At 39.8% G+C, this 23,908-nt stretch overlaps 3 long non-coding RNA genes across 3 annotated transcripts; all 3 read right to left on the bottom strand.

Moving 5' to 3' along the window:
- Nucleotides 1-11,862: 11,862 nt before the first annotated feature.
- Nucleotides 11,863-12,416, bottom strand: LOC120969083 (uncharacterized). The gene is made up of 2 exons (XR_005763242.3): nucleotides 12,236-12,416; nucleotides 11,863-12,120 (listed from the first exon to the last, which is right to left on the bottom strand). It is a non-coding gene; the product is annotated as an uncharacterized lncRNA (long non-coding RNA).
- Nucleotides 12,417-17,753: 5,337 nt separating this feature from the next.
- LOC120967926 (uncharacterized) lies at nucleotides 17,754-18,502 on the bottom strand. Its single transcript, XR_005761783.3, has 2 exons — nucleotides 18,347-18,502; nucleotides 17,754-18,240 (listed from the first exon to the last, which is right to left on the bottom strand). It is a non-coding gene; the product is annotated as an uncharacterized lncRNA (long non-coding RNA).
- A 4,363-nt stretch (nucleotides 18,503-22,865) lies between these two features.
- Nucleotides 22,866-23,453, bottom strand: LOC120968164 (uncharacterized). The gene is made up of 2 exons (XR_005762361.3): nucleotides 23,262-23,453; nucleotides 22,866-23,147 (listed from the first exon to the last, which is right to left on the bottom strand). It is a non-coding gene; the product is annotated as an uncharacterized lncRNA (long non-coding RNA).
- Nucleotides 23,454-23,908: the final 455 nt, after the last annotated feature.

Consider the following 23,908-nt stretch of genomic DNA (forward strand, 5'->3'; position numbering starts at 1 on the left):
CGCACCAAATTCATGACTTAAATATTCTCCACCACGATCTGATCGTAAGAATTTTATTTTTCTGTCACGTTGATTCTCAACCTCACTCTGAAATTCCTTGAACTTTTCAAAGGTTTCATACTTGTGTTTCATTATGTAGACATACCCATATCTACTTAAGTCATCAGTGAGAGTGAGAACATAACGATATCCTCCGCGAGCCTCAACACTCATTGGACCGCACACATCGGTATGTATGATTTCCAATAAGTTGGTTGCTTGCTCCATTATTCCGGAGAACGGAGTCTTGGTCATCTTACCCATGAGGCATGGTTCGCACGTGTCAAATGATTCATAATCAAGAGACTCCAAAAGTCCATCTGCATGGAGCTTCTTCATGCGCTTGACACCAATGTGACCAAGGCGGCAGTGCCACAAGTATGTGGGACTATCGTTATCAACTTTACATCTTTTGATATTCACACTATGAATATGTGTAACATCACGTTCGAGATTCATCAAGAATAAACCATTGACCAGCGGGGCATGACCATAAAACATATCTCTCAAATAAATAGAACAACCATTATTCTCAGATTTAAATGAGTAGCCATCTCGAATTAAACGAGATCCAGATACAATGTTCATGCTCAAAGCTGGCACTAAATAACAATTATTGAGGTTTAAAACTAATCCCGTAGGTAGATGCAGAGGTAGTGTGCCGACGGCGATCACATCGACCTTGGAACCATTCCTGACGCGCATCGTCACCTCGTCCTTCGCCAGTCTCCGTTTATTCCGTAGTTCCTGTTTTGAGTTACAAATATGAGCAACCGCATCGGTATCAAATACCCAGGAGCTACTACGAGTACTGGTAAGGTACACATCAATTACATGTATATCACATATACCTTTGGTGTTGCCGGCCTTCTTGTCCGCTAAGTATTTGGGGCAGTTCCGCTTCGAGTGACCACTTCCCTTGCAATAAAAGCACTCAGTTTCAGGCTTGGGTCCTTTCTTCGACTTCTTCCCGGCAACTGGCTTACCGGGCGCGGCAACTCCCTTGCCGTCCTTCTTGAAGTTCTTCTTACCCTTGCCCTTCTTGAACTTAGTGGTTTTATTCACCATCAACACTTGATGTTCTTTTCTGATCTCCACCTCCGCTGATTTCAGCATTGAATATACCTCAGGAATGGTCTTTTCCATCCCCTGCATATTGAAGTTCATCAAAAAGCTCTTGTAGCTTGGTGGAAGCGACTGGAGGATTCTGTCAATGACCGCGTCATCCGGGAGATTAACTCCCAGCTGAGACAAGCGGTTGTGCAACCCAGACATTCTGAGTATGTGCTCACTAACAGAACTATTCTCCTCCATTTTACAGCTGAAGAACTTGTCGGAGACTTCATATCTCTCGACCCGGGCATGAGCTTGGAAAACTATTTTCAGCTCCTCGAACATCTCATATGCTCCATGTTTCTCAAAACGCTTTTGGAGACCCGGTTCTAAGCTGTAAAGCATGCCGCACTGAACGAGGGAGTAATTATCAGCACGTGATTGCCAAGCGTTCATAACGTCTTGGTTCTCTGGGATTGGTGCTTCACCTAGCGGTGCTTCTAGGACATAATCTTTCTTGGCAGCTATGAGGATGATCCTCAGGTTCCGGACCCAGTCCGTATAGTTAGTGCCATCATCTTTCAGCTTGGTTTTCTCTAGGAACGCGTTGAAATTGAGGACAACGTGGGCCATTTGATCTACAAGACATAGTGTAAAGATTTTAGACTAAGTTCATGATAATTAAGTTCATCTAATCAAATTACTCAATGAACTCCCACTCAGATAGACATCCCTCTAGTCATCTAAGTGAAACATGATCCGAGTTAACTAGGCCGTGTCCGATCATCACGTGAGACGGACTAGTCAAGATGGGTGAACATCTCCATGTTGATCGTATCTTCTATACGACTCATGCTCGACCTTTCGGTCCTCCGTGTTCCGAGGCCATGTTTGTACATGCTAGGCTCGTCAAGTCAACCTAAGTGTATTGCGTGTGTTCCGAGGCCATGTCTGTACATGCTAGGCTCATCAACACCCGTTGTATGCGAACGTTAGAATCTATCACACCCGATCATCACGTGGTGCTTCGAAACAACGATCCTTCGCAACGGTGCACAGTTAGGGGGAACACTTTCTTGAAATTATCATAAGGGATCATCTTACTTACTACCGTCGTTCTAAGCAAATAAGATGCAAAACATGATAAACATCACATGCAATCAAATAGTGACATGATATGGCCAATATCATTTGCTCCTTTGATCTCCATCTTCGGGGCACCATGATCATCTTCGTCACCGGCATGACACCATGATCTCCATCATTGTGTCTTCATGAAGTTGTCACGCCAACGATTACTTCTACTTCTATGGCTAACGCGTTTAGCAAAAAAGTAAAGTAATTTACATGGCGTTATTCAATGACACGCAGGTCATGCAAAATAATAAAGACAACTCCTATGGCTCCTGCCGGTTGTCATACTCATCGACATGCAAGTCGTGATTCCTATTACAAGAATATGATCAATCTCATACATCACATATATCATTCATCACATCTTCTGGCCATATCACATCACATAGCACATGCTGCAAAAACAAGTTAGACGTCCTCTAATTGTTGTTGCAAGTTTTTACGTGGCTTGTATAGGTTTCTAGCAAGAACATTTCTTACCTACGTAAAAACACAACGTGATTTGCCAATCTCTATTTACCCTTCATAAGGACCCTTTTCATCGAATCCGTTCCGACTAAAGTAGGAGAGACAGACACCCGCTAGCCACCTTATGCAACTAGGGCATGTCAGTCGGTGGAACCTGTCTCACGTAAGCGTACGTGTAAGGTCGGTCCGGGCCGCTTCATCCCACAATACCGCCGAAACAAGATAAGACTAGTAGCGGCAAGAAGAATTGGCAACATCTACGCCCACAACTGCTTTGTGTTCTACTCGTGCATAGTAACTACGCATAGGCCTGGCTCATGATGCCACTGTTGGGGATCGTAGCAGAATTTTAAAATTTTCCTACGCTCACCAAGATCCATCTATGGAGTATACTAGCAACGAGGGGAAAGGAGTGCATCTACATACCCTTGTAGATCGCGAGCGGAAGCGTTCTAATGAATGGGGTTGATGGAGTCGTACTCGCCGTGATCCAAATCACCAATGACCGAGTGCCGAACGGACGGCACCTCCGCGTTCAACACACGTACGGAGCAGCGATGTCTCCTCCTTCTTGATCCAGCAAGGGGGAAGGAGAGGTTGATCGACAGCAGCACGACGGCGTGGTGGTGGAAGTAGCGGGGTCTCGGCAGGGCTTCGCCGAGCTTCTGCGAGAGGGAGAGGTGTAGCAGGGGAGGAGGGAGGCGCCTAAGGCTGTTGTGTTGCTGCCCTCCCTCCCCCCTTTATATAGGCCCCCTGGGGGGCGCCGGCCCTGGGAGATGGGATCTCCAAGGGGGGGCGGCGGCCAAGGGGGAAGGGGGGTGGCTTCCCCCCAAGCCAAGTGGGGCGCCCCCCCCCCCACCCTAGGGTTTCCAACCCTAGGCGCAGGGGGGAGGCCCATGGGGGGCGCCCCAGCCCACTAAGGGCTGGTTCCCTTCCCACTTCAACCCATGGGGCCCTCCGGGATAGGTGGCCCCACCCGGTGGACCCCCGGGACCCTTCCGGTGGTCCCGGTACAATACCGATAACCCCCGAAACTTTCCCGGTGGCCAAAACTGGACTTCCCATATATAATTCTTCACCTCCGGACCATTCCGGAACTCCTCGTGACGTCCGGGATCTCATCTGGGACTCCGAACAACTTTCGGGTTTCCGCATACTCATATCTCTACAACCCTAGCATCACCGAACCTTAAGTGTGTAGACCCTACGGGTTCGGGAGACATGCAGACATGACCGAGACGCCTCTCCGGTCAATAACCAACAGCGGGATCTGGATACCCATGTTGGCTCCCACATGTTCCACGATGATCTCATCGGATGAACCACGATGTCGAGGATTCAATCAATCCCGTATACTATTCCCTTTGTCAATCGGTATGTTACTTGCCCGAGATTTGATCGTCGGTATCCCAATACCTTGTTCAATCTCGTTACCGGCAAGTCTCTTTACTCGTACCGCAATGCATGATCCCGTGACTAACGCCTTAGTCACATTGAGCTCATTATGATGATGCATTACCGAGTGGGCCCAGAGACACCTCTCCGTCATACGGAGGGACAAATCCCAGTCTCGATCCGTGCCAAACCAACAGATACTTTCGGAGATACCCGTAGTGTACCTTTATAGTCACCCAGTTACGGTGTGACGTTTGGCACACCCAAAGCACTCCTACGGTATCCGGGAGTTGGACGATCTCATGGTCTAAGGAAAAGATACTTGACATTGGAAAAGCTCTAGCAAACGAACTACACGATCTTTGAGCTATGCTTAGGATTGGGTCTTGTCCATCACATCATTCTCCTAATGATGTGATCCCGTTATCAACGACATCCAATGTCCATAGTCAAGAAACCATGACTATCTATTGATCAACGAGCTAGTCAACTAGAGGCTTACTAGGGACACGTTGTGGTCTATGTATTCACACGTGTATTACGATTTTCGGATAACACAATTATAGCATGAACAATAGACAATTATCATGAACACAGAAATATAATAATAACCATTTATTATTGCCTCTAGGGCATATTTCCAACATACCAAACGGAGTCCAATTGACGTGCCAATTTTTGATGTTTTTTATGGACCAAAAGAAGCCCCCGAAGTAAAAGAGTTGGGCCAGAAGAGTCCCGAGCCATCCACGAGGGTGGAGGGCATGCCCTACCCCCCTAGGCGCGACCCCTATCTCGTGGATGACTCGGAGACCCCCTTGACGTGAGACCGACGCCAAACATTCCTATAAATACAGAAACCCCCAGAAAGAAACCTAGATCGGGAGTTCCGCCGCCGCAAGCCTCGGTAGCCAGGAAAAACCAATCGGGACCCTGTTCCGGCACCCTGCTGGAGGGGGAATCCCTCACCGGTGGCCATCTTCATCATCCTGGCGCTCTCCATGACGAGGAGGGAGTAGTTCACCCTCGGGGCTGAGGGTATGTACTAGTAGCTATGTGTTTGATCTCTCACTCTCTCTCTCTCTCTCTCTCTCTCTCTCGTGTTCTTGATATGGCACAATCTTGATGTATCGCGAGCTTTGCTATTATAGTTGGATCTTATGATGTTTCTCCCCCTCTATTCTCTTGTAATGGATTGAGTTTTCCCTTTGAATTTATCTTATTGGATTGAGTCTTTAAGGATTTGAGAACACTTGATGTATGTCTTGCATGTGCTTATCTGTGGTGACAATGGGATATTCACGTGATCTACTTGATGTATGTTTTGGTGATGAACTTGCGGGTTCAGTGACCTTGTGAACTTATGCATAGGGTTGGCGCACGTTTTCGTCTTCACTCTCCGGTAGACACTTTGGGGAACTCTTTGAAGTACTTTGTGTTGGTTTGAATAGATGAATCTGAGATTGTGTTATGCAGATCGTATAATCATACCCACAGATACTTGAGCTGCCATTGGAGTATCTAGGTGACATTAGGGTTTTGGTTGATTTGTGTCTTAAGGTGTTATTTTACTACAAACTCTAGGGCTGTTTGTGACACTTATAGGAATAGCCCAACAGATTGATCGCAAAGAATAACTTTGAGGTGGTTTCGTACCCTACAATAATCTCTTCGTATGTTCTCCGCTATTAGTGACTTTGGAGTGACTCTTTGTTGCATGTTGAGGGATTGTTATATGATCTAATTATGTTATCCTTGTTGAGAGAACTTGCACTAGTGAAAGTATGAACCCTAGGCCTTGTTTCGAAGCATTGCAATACCGTTTGTGCTCACTTTTATCATTAGTTACCTTGCTGTTTTTATATTTTCAGATTACAAAAACCTATATCTACCATCCATATTGCACTTGTATCACCATCTCTTCGCCAAACTAGTGCACCTATACAATTTACCATTGTATTGGGTGTGTTGGGGACACAAGATACTCTTTGTTATTTGGTTGCAGGGTTGTTTGAGAGAGACCATCTTCATCCTATGCCTCCCACGGATTGATAAACCTTAGGTCATCCACTTGAGGGAAATTTGCTACTGTCCTACAAACCTCTGCACTTGGAGGCCCAACAACGGCTACAAGAAGAAGGTTGCGTAGTAGACATCAAGCCTCTAGTAAAAACTATGGCCCCGGGTCTACTTTTATCATATATAAAATCCAAAAATACCTTGCTGCAATTTGTTTACCGTTATTCTATTTTGTGTTTTAATCTATCTATCACTACGTGGTTTGATCCTTGCAATCAAGCGCCGAGGGGATTGACAACCCCTGTGTTTGCATTGGGTGCAAGTATTTGCTTGCGTGTGTGTAGGTACTGCTAAAGAGGTTCTGCGTGGTTCTCCTACTAGATTGATATCCTTGGTTCTTAACTAAGGGAGATACTTATCTCTACCATACTGCTTCACCCTCTCCTTTGCGAGGAAACCCCAACGCAGCTCATAAGTAGCATATCCCTTCCGGGACTGAGGTACTTAAGCGGCATGGCCCGGGTGATCTTATGCGCGGTAGCAAAGGCTAGGACCCACATCCTATCCTAATGTACGGCGGCGTGGGTCCTATGGATGTTCGTCCGCGAGGCACTGGGGGTCGACTGGGAGGCTCTGAACCTCGCGAAGTTCCTCTAGATCAGGGCTAAACAACGTATGCGACATCGCCGCTTGTTCTGGCTTGTTTTTGGTGGCAATGTCGTGGAATCTTTGGACGACACGTAATAAAATGGTGATTGAGCGGGTGTTTCCGAGGCAGGCGTCTTACTCCTTAAAATTCCTTGTTTTTCTACAACACTGGCACCCGCTCTCGAGGCAGCATGATCACGATCGGCTTGGCCTCAAGATTGATGTCATTCTGGCTACAGAGCGTCAACTATCGCCTTTGTAGGGCCCCTTGTCAGTGGCCTATGACCCACAAGTATAGGGGATCTATCCTAGTCCTCTCTATAAGTAAGAGTGCCGAACCCAACGAGGGGCAGAAGGAAATGACAAGCAGTTTTCAGCAAGGTATTCTCTGCAAACACTGAAATTATCGGTAACAGATAGTTGTGTGATAAGATAATTTGTAACGGGTAACAGGTAACAAAAGTAACTAAGGTGCAGCAAGGTGGCCCAATCCTTTTTGTAGAAAAGGACAAGCCTAGACGAACTCTTATATAAAGCAAAGCGCTCCCGAGGACACATGGGAATTACTGTCAAGCTAGTTTTCATCATGCTCATATGATTCGCGTTCGTTACTTTGATAATTTGATATGTGGGTGGACTGGTGCTTGGGTGCCGTCCTTCCTTGGACAAGCCTCCCACTTATGATTAACCCCTCTCGCAAGCATCCACAACTACGAAAGAAGAATTAAGATAAATCTAACCATAGCATGAAACGTATGGATCCAAATCAGCCCCTTACTAAGCAACACATAAACTAGGGTTTTAAGCTTCTGTCACTCTAGCAACCCATCATCTAATTATTACTTCCCAATGCCTTCCCCTAGGCCCAAACAATGGTGAAGTGTCATGTAGTCGACGTTCACATAACACCACTAGAGGAGACATACATCTCATCAAATTATCGAACGAATACCAAGTTCACATGATTACTTATAACAAGACTTCTCCCATGTCCTCAGGAACAAACGTAACTACTCACAAAGCATATTCTTAATCAAAATCAGAGGAGTATTAATTATCATTAAGGATCTGAAAATATAATCTTCCACCGAATGAACCAACTAGCATCAACTACAAGGAGTAATCAACACTACTAGCAACCCACAGGTACCAATCTGAGGTTTTGAGACAAAGATCGGATACAAGAGATGAACTAGGGTTTGAGAGGAGATGGCGCTGGTCAAGATGTTGATGGAGATTGACCCCCTCTCGATGAGAGGATCGTTGGTGATGACAATGGCTTCGATTTCCCCCTCCCGGAGGGAAGTTTCCCTGGTAGAACAGCTCTGCCGGAGCCCTAGATTGGTTCTGCCCAAGTTTCTGCCTTGAGACAGCGGCGCTTCGTCCCGAAAGTTCCTTCTGATTTTTTTTCCAGGTCAAAACACACCATATAGCAGAAGATGGGCATCGGGGGCCTGCCAGGTGGTCCATAAGGCAGGGGGCGCGCCCACGGGGTAGGGCGCGCCCCCCACCCTTGTGGATGGCAGGTGGCCCCCCTCTGGTGCTTTGTTCGCCCAATATTTTTTATTAATTCCAAAATGGCTCTCCGTGAAGTTTCAGGACTTTTGGAGTTGCGCAGAATAGGTCTATTTGCTCCTTTTCCAGCCCAGAATTTCAGCTGCCGGCATTCTCCCTCTTCATGTAAACCTTGTAAAATAAGAGAGAAAAGGCATAAGTATTGTACCTAAATAGGTAATAACAGCCCATAATGCAATAAATATTGACATAAAAGCATAATGCAGAATGGACGTATCAACTCCCCCAACCTTAGACCTCGCTTGTCCTCAAGCGAAAGCCGAAATCGAAAAATATGTCCACATGTTTAGAGATAGAGGTGTCGATAAAATAAAATACAGACATGAGAGCATCATGATCATCTTTAGAACAGCAACATATATTGTCATATAATTTCTTATGCCAAAGTAACAATTCGTTCACACGGTAAAGTATGAATCAGAAACTTCATTGAAAACTAACAAACTATGATCTCAATCATTGAAGCAATTGAAATTTATCATAATATCGGAAAGAGTCAATATAAGAGCTTTTCAGCAAGTCCACATACTCAACTATCATTTAGTATTTCACAATTGCTAACACTCACGCGATAATTATGGGTTCAAAGTTTCAATCGGACATAGAGAAAGATAGGGCCTTATAGTTTCGCCTCCCAACCGTTTACCTCAAGGGTAATATCAAAAATAATAATTTATGATAACCTACATCCGAGTGGACATATATATATATATATATATATATATATATATATATATATATATATATATATATATATATGTATCTCTCCAACACATAGTGCTTGCCAAAAAAGTGTAAAAAGGAAAGGTGATGATCACCATGACTCTTATATAAGGGTAGAAGATAAAAGTAAAAAGATAGGCCCTTCACAGAGGGAAGCAGAGGTTGTCATGCGCTTTTATGGTTGGATGCATAAAATCTTAATGCAAAAGAACGTCACTTTATATTGCCGCTTGTGATAAAGAACTTTATTATGTAGAACGTGAGGTAGATATCCATGAGTTTTTTTGCAGAGATTCAAGAGGGATCTAGATCGTGATAATTTGGTGCCATCAGATTAACGGCTCCTAATTACTGATTAACGTGGGAACTTTTAGGGAGTGCCAAATTAGTGTAGGTATAGAGAAATTTTTCCTTTTTGGGAGAAATTGAAGAGAGATCTAGACCGTAATAATTTGGTGCCACCAGATTAACGGCTCCTAATTATTGATTAACATGGGAATTTTTAGGGAGTGCCAAATTAGTATAGGTATAGATATAGATGTCAAAAAACAATGTGCTTTCAGACGCAGCCTTCTCGCATACCCGAACACCCTTCGTTGAATATGGTCTATTTTTTGACATTCTTCGAATGACCCAACTTTTGCAAGCAGGTGGGCATGCCGATGGCAGGCATCCATGTCATGTTCGACTGATTTCTGACACCGTATGCAAGTTGCGAGATGTCTAGCTCAGTTTATCAACCTTTTTTGACCGAGAAAACTTCAGAAAATGGAAAACATGTTGAAAACGTAAGCAACTTAGAATGGTGACTTGAATTGGACATACAAGGCCATGGCAAAAATGGAGCCATTTGACGGATGTCAGAATAAACATTCTCTTGAACGTATCCTTCTCGCCTACTCGGACACCCCACATTGAACACTCTTGAAATGACCCCAAATTTGGCCATCAAGTGGGCATGCCCGTGGTAAGCATCCATGCTAAGTTTGAACAAATTTTGACACCGTATGCAAGTTGCGATTGTCCAGCCATTTATCGGCTTTTTTTGACCGAGAAAATTCTAGAATATGCAAAAAAAAATCAAGGTCTTTTGAATGATGTCGAGAAACAACTTGCTCTCAAACGGAGCCTTTTTAAAAGATGTATGAAAAATTCCAAAAACGCGTGTGTTCAAAATTTTGTTTGCTCTTTTTTTAAATGTTCTATTTCGACATTATGAGCAAATTCAAAAGACATGAACATTTTATTTGCAATTTCTATAGAATTTTTAAAATGCGAATATTTGTATTTTTGAACAAAATTTGAAAAGGTTTTTTTTGACTTTTTGAAAAACAAGCAAGAGTGTTTTTTGAAAAAAGAAAAGGAAGAAAAACAAAAAAAGAAACAAAAAAATGGAAATAGCGAGAAAAACCTGGTTCGATACAGTAGATCGGTCGCTGAGGGATTTGCAAAAACTTCATGAATTTAAAAAACGTTCAAGAGTTTGATTTTTTTACGGATTGAAATAAATGTTCACGAATTTGTTTATCTAAGAAATGTTCATGATTTTTTAAGAAAGTTGGTGCATTTGAAAAAAGTTGATAAATTTGAAAAAGGTTCACAAATTCCAAATTCGAAAAGCTTATGAATTTAAAAATGTTCAAGAGCTTGAATGATAGTTCAAAATTTTGATTTTTTTTATCAAATTCTAATTTTTAAAATGCTCACAAATTTTATGAAATCCTTTAATCCAAAAAAATTCACAAGTTTGTAAAAAGTTCAAAAGTTATAAAAAAGTGCACAAATTTGAAAATTAATATGAGTTAATTTTTTAGATGTATTATGAATTTGAAAATTAATATGAGTTAATTTTTAGAAGTATCACGAATTTGAAATTGTTCACTAGTTAACTTTTTTGAAAGTTCATGAATTTGAGATTGTTCACTAGTTAAGTTTTTTGAAACTTCATGAATTTGAAAAAAGTTCACAAGTTTGGAAAATGTTCGCCGATTTCAAAAAATGCTTCGGGAATTTTTGAAAAGTTCACAAAATCAAAATAAAGTTCGTTAGATATAAAAAAAAGGAACAACAAAACGAAAAAGGAAAATGAGAGAGAAAAATGCGAGCAAATACCCTGCATGAGAAAACCAAAAGAAAAACCACTCAAAATAACCTTGCAGAACTTGATCCGAAAATGTACACAACAAGAATAAAAAGAAGTAGAATTGTGCACAACTGGTTGTCTGTCCCAGCTGGTAAATGCGGCCGGAAATAAACCTAGTGGTTTTCGGATCAAATGTGAAGTGGCGCAATATAATTTGAAGCTTTAAAAGAAAAATATGTACATGGGTCCGGCAGGCGGCCCACCATATATATGAAAGTGGGTACGATTTAAGGTGGGTGGTACGGGGTTTGTACAGTAGCGGGGTTCCTGTGCGAGATCTAATTAACGAAGATCGAGTAGATTTGATCGGAACAAAAGATCAATTAGATTTAATCGGAATGAAGATCATTTAGATTTAAACGGAATTCAGGATACAAAAGAACAAAAGGAAGATATGGCCATTATGTGAAAACCTTATCCACAATATAACTTCTCATGGCATTGCTTGCTTTCTGAGGGTAGATCTGGAGGGATTCTGTGTGGAAACCTCTCCTTGTGGAAGGATATATCAATTGCGATCATCGAAGCAAAAGAATAAGAAATTGAAGAACAGTCGATACAATAATCTTTTCAACGCTGCTTTAAGACGTAAAGACGAGCCACTAACTAGATATGTGCACATGATATCGATCATACCTATATGATGTTGGTCATAATAATTAAAATTTTGATTGATTCGCTAAAAAACTATTTTACTGATAATGCATTCCAAGCGGGTGGATACAGGGAACGACAATATTAGTGCCCCAAATAACAACAAGGATCACTAGAGATTCAGGAATAAGCGCAACAACATATTTTCATATCGCCTGGTCCAGTCCTGCAGTAGGCCCCGAGCCAACGGTTGCCGTCGTGTCTGCATAAGTTTTGGCAGGCATTTGTATTGCAGACTTGAATGGGCAAGCACTCTTCATGAAGATCAACTAAACATTGAGGAAATGCAATGATATTAATTACAAATGTCTAGGAAGGTATATTGTAGCAAAAATAAGGAATTCGGTAAGAAAAAATGATTAAAGGATGTTTGGGGATACGTACGTTCATAGCAATAGGTTGGTAAGATCAAAGTGGAAGACATGATCGTAACAACAATCAAGATTGAACAACCCATGGCATGTGTGTGATTGCTCTTGATGACTGCCATGGCTAGGACTAAGGAGAAAACTACTTTAATTTTGCATACTAATCTTATGATTGTCGTGCTCAGGTTGTGATAGATATAATGGCCGAAACAAATAATAGGTAATAATCAATTAAATCCTGCATTTATGGATAGATTGGATTTTATTCATGTACAAATATCATATGTATTTATTTTCTTTATATTGGCAATTTTTTTTTCATTTATGACAAAATCAGCACCGTTCTATGGTCTTTCCTTTTCCACCTCATTTCGGTGGTCCTTCTGGGTGCATTTATTTAGATACACAAGCAGATCGTGTAGATATCATATATTAATTTCCCTTTCATTTTTATATGAAAATCAATTCATAGAAATGTTTAGTTAACTGAGCTTATCGAGTTTAATTATTCCATGATATTTTAACAAATCTCATAAACTTTTGAACAAATTGGCTCCAATGCAGATATGTTTGTGATGTGAACTATATATAAGCCCCATGCAGGTCAGATACATGATATCAAGCGTTCATTACTTTACCATACATTAGAGACATGAAAACTTTGTATGCAGCAACCTTAATGGAATTCGGAATGAGACTTGCATTACTCCGTTTCTCCATGAACTTAATACACTAGATGCATGCTGGATAGCGGTCTATGTGTGGAGTAATAGTAGTAGATGCAGGCAGGAGTCGGTCTACTAATCTTGGACGTGATGCCTATATACATGATCATTGCCTGGGATATCGTCATAATTATTTGCTCTTCTATCAATTGCCGAACAGTAAGTTGTTGCATCGTATGTTATTTTCTCGAGAGAAGCCACTAGTGAAATCTATGGCCCCGGGTCTATTTTCTATCATATTGTTTTCAGATCTATTATTCCAAAAACCCAAAAATACATTACTGCACTTTTTCTTTATTTATTTTATTTTGTGTTTTTACAAGATCTATTTATCCAATCTCATACAATTTAATCTATCTCAGTACCGAGGAGGGATTGACAACCCCTCCTACGTGTTGGGTTGCAAGTATTTGTTCTTTGTGTGCAGGTTTTGTTTACATAGTGTTGCTTTGTTCTCCTACTGGATTGATACCTTGGTTTCATAACTGAGGGAAATACTTACCGGTGATGTGTTGCATCATCGTATCCTCTTCAGGGAAATACCAACGCAGATACAAGCACAAAAAGAGTAGACCCCATTGAAGACGGGAGTGAGGTATCACAAGGCTGTTTCCGTCCACCTTCTCACGGAGCCGTTGTTGTCATATCACTCTTCTTATGATTACCACTTATGCAAGTGTTTATGCAGGAAATGATATATTAGGAATTAATAAGTAAATCCTTTGGACTTGTTCTCTCTTTTGTAGTGGTCTTATGTTTCATTTCAACATTTACCACAAAGCCTTAGGTTCCAGTCCTTTATATATTCATATGGTTCTATTGAATGTAGTTCTTGATATGCACAGTTAAATCTTGGTATGAAAGACTTACTCGTAAATTAATATTTCCTTATTAATCGCTACCTTCTAATTTAAACTTAAGATATTATATGATCCTTTTGAACTCAAACTATGCAGTGGTTTCTAGGGGTGATCGCCCTTCTAGGGTAATTTATTTCTTAGGAAATTTTCTCTAGATGGTTATGTTACAGTGGTTTCAAGGTCGGGTGGCGCCACATGAATAGTATCTTGTATGAATTTCTTAGGAAATTGTCTCTAGAAGGTTACCTTTATGTAATTATTACGTGACTCTTCTGTTTATATTTTTCAAATATTTTGTGGAATTGAGAAAATATTGTTTGTAATTGTTTATGGCAGTAGTTTGCATTGTTTTAAACACGTGTTACACATGCATTTATACTACTACCTCCATCCGATAATATAATATGTTTTACACCCATGTAATAACATCTTATATTATGGGATGGAGGGAGTAGTATTTATACAGAGGCAATATTTGCTCATCTTTCCGTATATCAAGAACTAATAACTAGTTTGGTGTTGCCATGTAGGTAGGCTCTTTTATATCATATATTGTGTGTCATCATTGTTAAGGGAATAGCTTATATCCCTTCACAATAAAAATGTCAATGTCATCATTGATAAGGGTATTTTATTAATAGATTAGATCCCTTCAACATAAAAATGTCAGTGTCTTGCATTTCTTTGTATTTTTTGGGTCTAGTAGAAATGTTATTAGGAAGGTATATCTCCGGATTGGATATATATGATATTATGACATAACCCAGCTTTGTTATTTTTTGTTGTACATTATTTTTTCGCATTGATGTCCTATAGGCAGATCATAAGTGATGCTTCTTTATTTTGTATATCGGCCTTCCAAAAATAGATTCATGGCGCGATCCTGCATGTCATCACTTCATGCATGTTCCGGTGGCAATAATGGCCTACAAATAAATATTGCCGAGTTCCTTCTCAAATTGATCGTATATCCACCCCACCCCCAACAATAATTTACAATATTTATTTGCTTCTCATATTGCCTTAATTAGAATATTAAATGAATCAAATTTATAGTGCTCCGAAGCGTCCATTTGCTTCTACACAAGCGAAAAGCGAGTATTACAACGTAGAGAAATTCAGAAGAACCACATAACATAGAGGAGGGAAAAACACTTCATGGCAATACTCAAGATAAACACAAGTGCCCAGTGCTTGTTGGCTCTTGTGCTCATGGCAACTGTCACTTTGTCTTGTGATGCATTTGGCCCAGGTACATGCATCTCTAACCTAACTATAAGTCATTATGGTTTGCTATGCAAGTGATGCTAAGATTCTATGTATTTAACAGTGTTGAGTTATATGAATCTTATTACATTCGATGCTAATGCATAAGTTGCCATGTTGTCTGGGTATTCTTATAAACAATATTGTTTTTGTGAACATGTAGAAGGAGGATGCTTCCTGCCTTTCACAACAAAATTTGCTCTATTTTGTGACGTTTCACTTGTGTCGTGTAAAACCATTTTTCATGACAAAAAATGTGCCTGTGATGTTATCCGGCCTTCACCCCCATTGTCGCTGACGCGCTGTCAAAACAACATTGTGCTTTCAAATGGAGCCTTCTCGCATACCCGAACACCCTTCGTTGAATATGGTCTATTTTTTGACATTCTTCGAATGACCCAACTTTTGCAAGCAGGTGGGCATGCCGATGGTAGGCATCCATGTCATGTTCGACTGATTTCAGACACCGTATGCAAGTTACGAGATGTCCAGCTTGGTTTATCGACCTTTTTTGACCGAGAAAACTTCAGAAAATGGAAAACATGTTGAAAACCTAAGCAACTTGGCATGGTGACTTGAATTGGACATACAAGGCCATGGCAAAAATGGAGCCATTTGACGGATGTCTGAATAAACATTCTCTTGAACGCATGCTTCTCCCCTACTTGAACATCCTACATTGAACACTCTTGAAATGACCCCAAATTTGGCCATCAAGTGGGCATGCCCGTGGTAAGCATCCATGCTAAGTTTGAACAAATTTTGACACCGCATGCAAGTTGCGAATGTCCGGCCATTTATCGACTTTTTTTGACCGAGAAAATTCTAGAAAAAGCAAAAAAAAAAAAATCAGGCTCTTTTGAATGATGTCGAGAAACAACTTGCTCTCAAAAGGAGCCTTCTTAAAAAATGTATGAAAAATTCCAAAAACGTGTGTGTTCAAAATTTTGCTTGTTCTTTTTTTAAATGTTCTATTTTGACATTATGAGAAAATTTAAAGACGTGAACAATTTATTTGCAATTTCTGTAGAATTTTTAAAATGTGAATATTTGTATTTTTGAACAAAAATTGAAAAGGTTTTTTTTTTGACTTTTTGAAAAACAAGCATGAGTTTTTTTCGAAAAAGAGAAAAGGAACAGAAAATAAAAAAATAAACACAAAACAAACATAACAAAAAAATGGAAATAGCGAGAAAAACCTGGTTCAATACAGTAGATCGGTCGCTGAGGGATTTGCAAAAACTTCATGAATTTAAAAAACGCTCAGGAGTTTTATTTTTTTTACGGATTGGAATAAATGTTCACGAATTTGTTTATCTAAGAAATGTTCATGAATTTTTAAGAAAGTTGTCGCATTTGAAAAAAGTTGATAAATTTGAAAAAGGTTCACAAATTCCAAATTCGAAAAGCTTATGAATTTAACAATGTTCAAGAGCTGGAAAGATAGTTCACAAATTTGATTTTTTATCAAATTCTATTTTTTAAAAGGCTCACCAATTTAATGAAATTCATTAATTCAAAAAAATTCACAAGTTTGTAAAAAGTTCACAAGTTTTAAAAAAGTGCACAAATTTGAAAATTAATATGAGTTAATTTTTTAGAAGTATCATGAATTTGAAAATTAATATGAGTTAATTTTTAGAAGTATCATGAATTTGAAAATTTTAAGATTTTTCACAAGTTAAATTTTTTGAAAGTTCATGAATTTGAGATTGTTGACTAGTTATTTTTTTTGAACTTCATGAATTTAAAAAAAAGTTCACAAGTTTGGAAAATGTTCGCAAGTTTGGAAAAAGTTTGCTGATTTCAAAAAATGCTTCGTGAGTTTTCGAAAGGTTCACCAGTTTGGAAAATGTTTGCCGATTCAGAAAATGCTTTGTGAATTGTTAAAAAGTTCACAAATTCAAAATAAAGTTCTTTAGATATAAAAATGAAAAAAAGGAAAAACAAAACGAGAAAGGAAAATGAGAGAGAAAAATGCGAGCAAATACCCTGCATGAAAAAACCAAAAGAAATATCGCTCAAAATAACCTTGCAGAACTTGATCCGAGAAAGGGGGATACACACAAGATTCATACATATGCCCAAACGCAATTCTCATCTTTTCTTAGTAAGTAATGATTACTCATGTCACTTAGTAATCCAATCGTCTTATAAGCTACTACTACTACTAGAATGTAATGTCCCTTATGTCACATCTAATTCTTTCTTTTCTACACTATATGTCACCTTTAACTTGAAACATGAAACATTCACACAAAGGCGCGCTCCCAAGACATAACCTGAGTTCCCACTAATAAACAATCTTTGTAAGTTTGCACAGACGGGAACAGGGGGTGGAAATGAAACGCTGACTTGCAAGAATGGTGGTGGAATATCAGATGGGACCACGCTTTGCATGGTGCCATGCTAACATTTTTCAAGAAACATATTCAAATGTTTTCAGTACTCACAAACCGTGTGCCTACAATCTATACAAAATTCCACATAAAAATTTGAAACACACGGTGGGAACACATCAAAGGCAAATTCAGTATGTTTGGTGTAGCAGAAGATACAAAATCCTGAGTGACACTACTCACAATCAGATTTTGTCTTGTTTGTTTCTACATGTGCACTTCGGGTTCAGACTTCATCATTTAGCTGACCACACACACAAACACACCTCCTTGACACTTGCCACTTTCCAATAATTTTCAGCAGCATCTATATGCCAGTTTGTAAATTCTGCATTATGGGACCAATTACGGTGTGTGAGCATAAGCTATGTTATCAAGATCTACCTGTTCGCATCCTACACACACAACATGAACAAACATCTTCATCCGGTTTGTTCAGCTAGTCGAACATACAGAAAGCATTGCAGCGAATTTCATGCTGTCGTACGACAAACAGAGCAGCATTCAACAAAACAATTAATAGCAGGTGCCCTACAATGGCTTCAGGCCGCACCTTTTCATTCACCCAGTCGCCTTTGGATTCACCGCGTCTGTCGACTGTGCGGAGCTCGTCAGAGAAGCCTCCCGCCGACGCCGTCTTGCCTGCCCTGGCTTGCGCCGCCAACACGATGGCTGCACCCGGAGCCAGCATTCGACTCAGCCGGGTCAGCGCTCATGTCAGCAATCCGCGGGAGGACCAAGCTGTCCGCGAACTCTGATTGTAGGGGAAATCTGCAACACACGGCCATGGGGGCGGTGTAGCCATGGTCAGGCGACGCCCATGTCGGCTGGACTAGGAAAAACTGATAGATCTCCTAGTAGGGCAGGGTTCCCTTACCCGTCGACGGCGTCAAGCGGGAACTCCAGGCCAGCATCTTTCATTGCCGGTTAGCCGGAGCGACCTCGGCCTCCCACAGCAGTGGGGGACGGTGGATAGCTGGCCGCGGCGGCACCTGGTTTCGAGAACCACGGAGGTGGGTTTGGGGTTGAGTGTGGTCCGACCGAGAGACGACCTGTAGTTCTCCAAAACGGCTGCCCTACAGTGGATTTGGGTTGACACGTCCGTCCGGTACCAAACTTCTGTTCCACGGCTCAGATGAAAAGGTAAACTTTCTGGTCCCCGGGCCAGACGGAACCGCACGCACACGAACGTCCACCCATACGGTTTGGGCCCGCTTAGACGCACTGTGCGCTGTGTACGCGAACCGACCAGCCATGTTTGACCAGTCAATATTTCTGACATATGGGCAAATAATATGCTGACGTGCACCTTACATTTTGGCCAGGCCGAGGTTTTATCACCGACGGGGCCCATCAGTAGTAAGTCGGGTGTCAGTTTTGACTGGCCAACGCTGCTGACATATGGGCCCACAACTTGCTGACGTGTGTTCTTACGTGTGTGACCGAGGTTGGGTGATGTGGTTGCTTACCTGTGGGTCCATACGCTGGTGATAGTATCCATAACTGTCATAATTTTTAGACTTTGATAATTTGTTTTATATTTAAATTTTCTTCGAAATTGGAATAAATTTCATTATTTATTCTCACAGCTCTGATTCATAATTGGCAACATTACAATTAAGAACATGGGACAAAGTATCGCATAATGAAATAACACACTTGTCAACTTCAACCGCATCATGCTGCTCTCGAATTGCCTTGTTGACAGCTTTAGTTCTTCCTGCAGGTCTAATAGTGCATTACAAATTTAGTGCAGTCTACCAGGGGCCAGGGGCGGAGCTAGGGGGGACAAGGGGGGGGGGGGGGGCACGCCCCCAAACTTTTGTGTCAAACCTACATAAGGTAGCATAGTTTTTGTACCAAAGGGAATAATTAAGACTAATTAGCCCCGCCCCCCTCCCCAACCTCAAATCCTGGCTCCTCCCCTGCCAGGGGAAATTCGAAACCTTCAAGTTCATCCTTGTGCTCTGGCAGGCCTGCTACTGCTGAATCTCTTTGCTGGAAAGTTGGCTAGCGTGTGCAAGTTTGGTTTGGTTGGTCTTGGGTTTGAGTCTCCCTAAACACAAGTTTTTCTACCCAACACAATTGAACAATTTATCTAATTAATGTTAGGGTATGGATTATTCACAAATGCACACACCCAAATATCCCATCATATTGGTTCATATCTCTACGAGAATTTTATAAAACAGTTACATATAACTAAAATATTTTTAACAATAATCCATATAATAACATTAAATGGACATATTTTTTATTTTTATTGGGCAGAAAAATAAATAAATAAACGTGTGCACCATCTGGCAAGTGCAAATAACGTACCCAAATATCCCATCATATTCATTTATATCTTTGCGAGAATTTTATAAAACAGCTATAGATAACTAAAAGAATATTTTTTGTATCAATAATCCATATCCTAACATTAAGTGGACAGTTTTTTTATTTTTTATTGGACGGGAAAAATAAACAACCCGAACCGTGGACAAACCAAACCAAACTTGCACGCTAGCCAACTTTCCAACAAAGAAGTTCAGTAGTAGCATCCACGACGCTTTATTTATACCTACCAAGTGCGACCGGCAAAGGCAATGGCGGTAGCCACTTGTCACATCATCTTTTACACCGAGGATTGGCCAGAAGTATACCGTCGTTGACCATGGCAGTAGCCTGTATATTTCTACCGCCAACGTGTATAGGAAAAGTCATTAAGTCGTGCTAAACTTTTATCAAAAGATGAAAATAGTGAATTTGTACGCACGTGGCCATACCCATGGTAGGAATCATGTCAGGTTTGAATGATTTCCGACTCCGGATGCAAGTTGTGACACGTGTTCGACCATGTATTGACCTTTTTTTACCGAGATAACTCTAATTTTTTTTATAAAATTTGTCGAAAACCAAAAAAACTTGGCATGGTGCATTAAATTGGTAATACAAGGCCAAGGAAAAAATTGGGCCATTTTAAGGATGCCCCAAAACAACATGCTCTCAGATAGAGCCTTCTGGCCTACCCGAACACCCTCCGTTGAACATGATCTATTTTTGGACATGCTTAAAATGAACCCAACTTTTTCAAGTTCGTGGGCATGCTCATGGTAGACACCCATGCCATGTTTGAACGACTTCCAACGCCATTTGCACATTGCGACACGTCCATCCTTTTATCAGCATTTTTACAACGGGAAAACTCCAGAAAATGCAAAATCTGTCAAAAACTAAAAAAACTTGGCATGGTACCTTGAATTGGTCATACAAGACCATGAAAAAATTGGGGTAATTTAAAGGATGTCGAGAAACAACGTGCTTTTAGATGGAGCCTTCTCGCATACCCGAGCCTTCTTCATTGAACATAGTATTTTTTGACATCCTTACAATTATCAAACTTTTAAAAGCATGTGGGCATGCCCATGGTAGGCATCCATGTCATGTTTGAACAATTGCCCACACCGTATGCAAGTCGCAACACGTCGGGTCATGTATTGACCTTTTTTGACCGAGAAAACTCCAGAAAATATGAAACTTCTCGAAAATCTAAGAAACTTAGCATGGTGCCTTGAATTGGTCATACAAGCCAATGAAGAAAAACGGAGTCACTTGAACGATGTCGAGAAACAGCATGCTCTCAAACGGATCCTTCTTAGAAAAATGCTCGAAAAATTTAGAAAAGTTTCGTGTTCAAAATTTGTTCACTCTTTTTTCAAAGACATGAACTATTGTTTTGACATTTCTGTACAATTTTCTAAAATGCAATTATTTTTCATTTTGAACAAAATTTTAAAATCTAAACTTTTTTTGATATTTTATTAAAAAGCACAGGTGTTTTTGAAAAAAATAATCAAAAAACAAACAGAACAAAAGAAAAATAAATAGTGAGTAGAACTGGTTCGCTACAATAGACCGGTCACTGAGGGATAGTTCTTGTAGTCTGCGCTCTCTAGTTAGACAACAAAGGTTACAAGCGGCCATTAGAAAAAGAAGCTTCTTTTCTTCCGAATTTTTCTGTAGTTCGTCTGTCAGAAAAAAACCAGTCGGTTTTCGTAGTACTTTTTCAAAAACAATAAAATTTAAAACATTTGCATATTTGGAAATAGTACAGGAATTTGAAAAAAAATCTGAATAAAAAAATATCTCGTACTAGAATAAATGTTCCCGAATATTTGGATTTGCAAAATAGTTAGTGAATTTAAGGAAACTTCCTGAATTTGAAAAATGTTCACGGATTGGAATAAATGTTCATGAATTTGTGGATCTGAAAAAGCTCAAGAATTTGTAAGGAAGTTGGCGAATTTGACAAAAGTTGATGAATTTGGAAAAAGTTCACAAATTTGAGTGTTTTAAAGTTCATGAATTCAAAAAAGTTTACAAGTTTGTAAAATAGTTCACTAATGTGTATATTTTTCATAAATTCGAATTTTAAAAATTAAATAAATTTAAAAACAAAATCACAAGTTTGAAAAAAGTTCACAAATTTGAAAATTGTTCACTAGTGAAGATTTAAAAAAGTTCATGAATTTGAAAAAGGTCACAAGTTTGTAAAGTTACACGAATTTGGAAATTAAAACAAGTTAATTTTTAAAAATATCATCAGTTTGAAAGAATTTTAAAAGTTTGAAAATAGTTCACGAATTTGAAGATTATTCACAAGTTACGATTTTATAAAGTTTGTGAATTTGAAAAAAGATGATGAATTTAGAAAATATTCTCGAACTTGGAAAAAGTTGCAGATTTGAAAAAATGTTTCGGGAATTTTTAAAAATTTCACACATTCGAAAGAAATTTAATGAGAAATAAAAATGAAAAAAGCAAAAAAAGGGAAAAAAAGTAAAAAATAAAAAGGAAAGAGAAAAAACTGAGCGAAAACCGTGGATAAAAAAACGAAAAGAAAAATTGCCCAGAATAACCTTGCAGAACCAGAACCAGAGATGTACACAACCAGAAGAAAAATAAGTAGAACTATGCACAATTGGTTCTCCGTCCCAGCTGGTAATTGCGGCCAGAAATTAACCTAGTGGTTTCAGGTTCGAATCTCAACTGCTACACTATGTTTTGTAGCTTAAAAAAAGGAAAAAATGTAAATAGGTCTGGCGGGTGACCCACCGTACATATGAAAGTGGATACGATTTGTCAAAGGTCCATATTACCCTTTATCCGTTTAGTGAGGGAACGGGGTTGTACCCAAGTGGAGCTCATGTGCGGGATCGTATTAACAAAGAGGGTAGATCTGGAGGGATTCTGTGTGGAAACCTCTCTTTGTGACATATCAATCATGATCTTCGAAGTAGAAGAATGAGAAATTGCAGGACAATCGATATAGTAATCTTTTCAACGCTAGTTTAAGACGTAAAGATGAGCCACTAGCTAGATATGCGCACATGATATCGACCATACACAGATAACGTTGTTCATAATAGTTAAAAATTTGATTGAGTCGCTAAGAAACTATTTTATTGAGACTGCATCCCAAGCGGGTGGATACATGAAACGACAATATTAATGCCCCAAACAACAACTAGCATCGCTAGAGATTCAGGAATAAACGCAACAGCATAGTTTCACATCGCCTGGTTTCATCTTGCAGTAGGCCCCGATCCAAGGGTTGCCGGTGTGTCTGCACATGATCTTGCAGACATTCCAATGGCAGACTTGAGTAGGCATGCACTTCTCTTGACGATCAACTAAACATTGAGTCAAGGCAATGATTCTTATTACAAATGTCTTGTAAGGTCTATTTTAGCAAAATTAATGCATTACGTAAGAAAAAAGATTAAAGGATGTTTGTAGATACGTACGTTCATAGCAAGAGGTTGGTAAGATCAAAGTGGAAGACATGATCATAATAAGAACGCAGATTGAACAACCCATGGCATTTGTACGATTGCTCTTGATGACTGCCATGGTCGGGACTGAGGAGAAAACTACTTCCGTTTTGCATACTATGCTTATGATTGCCGTGCTCGGGCTATGATATATATTGACAAAAACAAATCATGGGCAACGATCAATTAAAATCCTGCATTTATGTTATGCTCACATTGATTTTTATTCATGTACAAATAGCATATTTATTAATGTTCTCTATATTGGCAATTTTTTTTCATTTATGTCAAAATGAGCACCGTTCTAAGGATTGCCTTTTCCGCCCTGTTTCGGTGGTCCTTTATGTATTCAGATACACAAGCAAATCTTGTAGATATCAATATTAATTTCCCTTTCCTTTTTATATGAAAATCAATTCGTAGAAATTTTTAGTTAACCGAGCTTCTCGATTTTAATTTTTCCATGATATTTTCAGAAACTTCAGAAACTTTCGAATAAATTGGTTGCAATGCAGATATGGTTGTGATGTGATCTATATATAAGCCGCATGTGGGTGTCAGATACATGATATTAAACATTCATTACTTTACCATACAATAGAGCCATGAAATTTTGTATG

The sequence above is a fragment of the Aegilops tauschii genome, chromosome 7 (assembly GCF_002575655.3).
Source record: "Aegilops tauschii subsp. strangulata cultivar AL8/78 chromosome 7, Aet v6.0, whole genome shotgun sequence".
NCBI classification, from domain to species: domain Eukaryota; kingdom Viridiplantae; phylum Streptophyta; class Magnoliopsida; order Poales; family Poaceae; genus Aegilops; species Aegilops tauschii.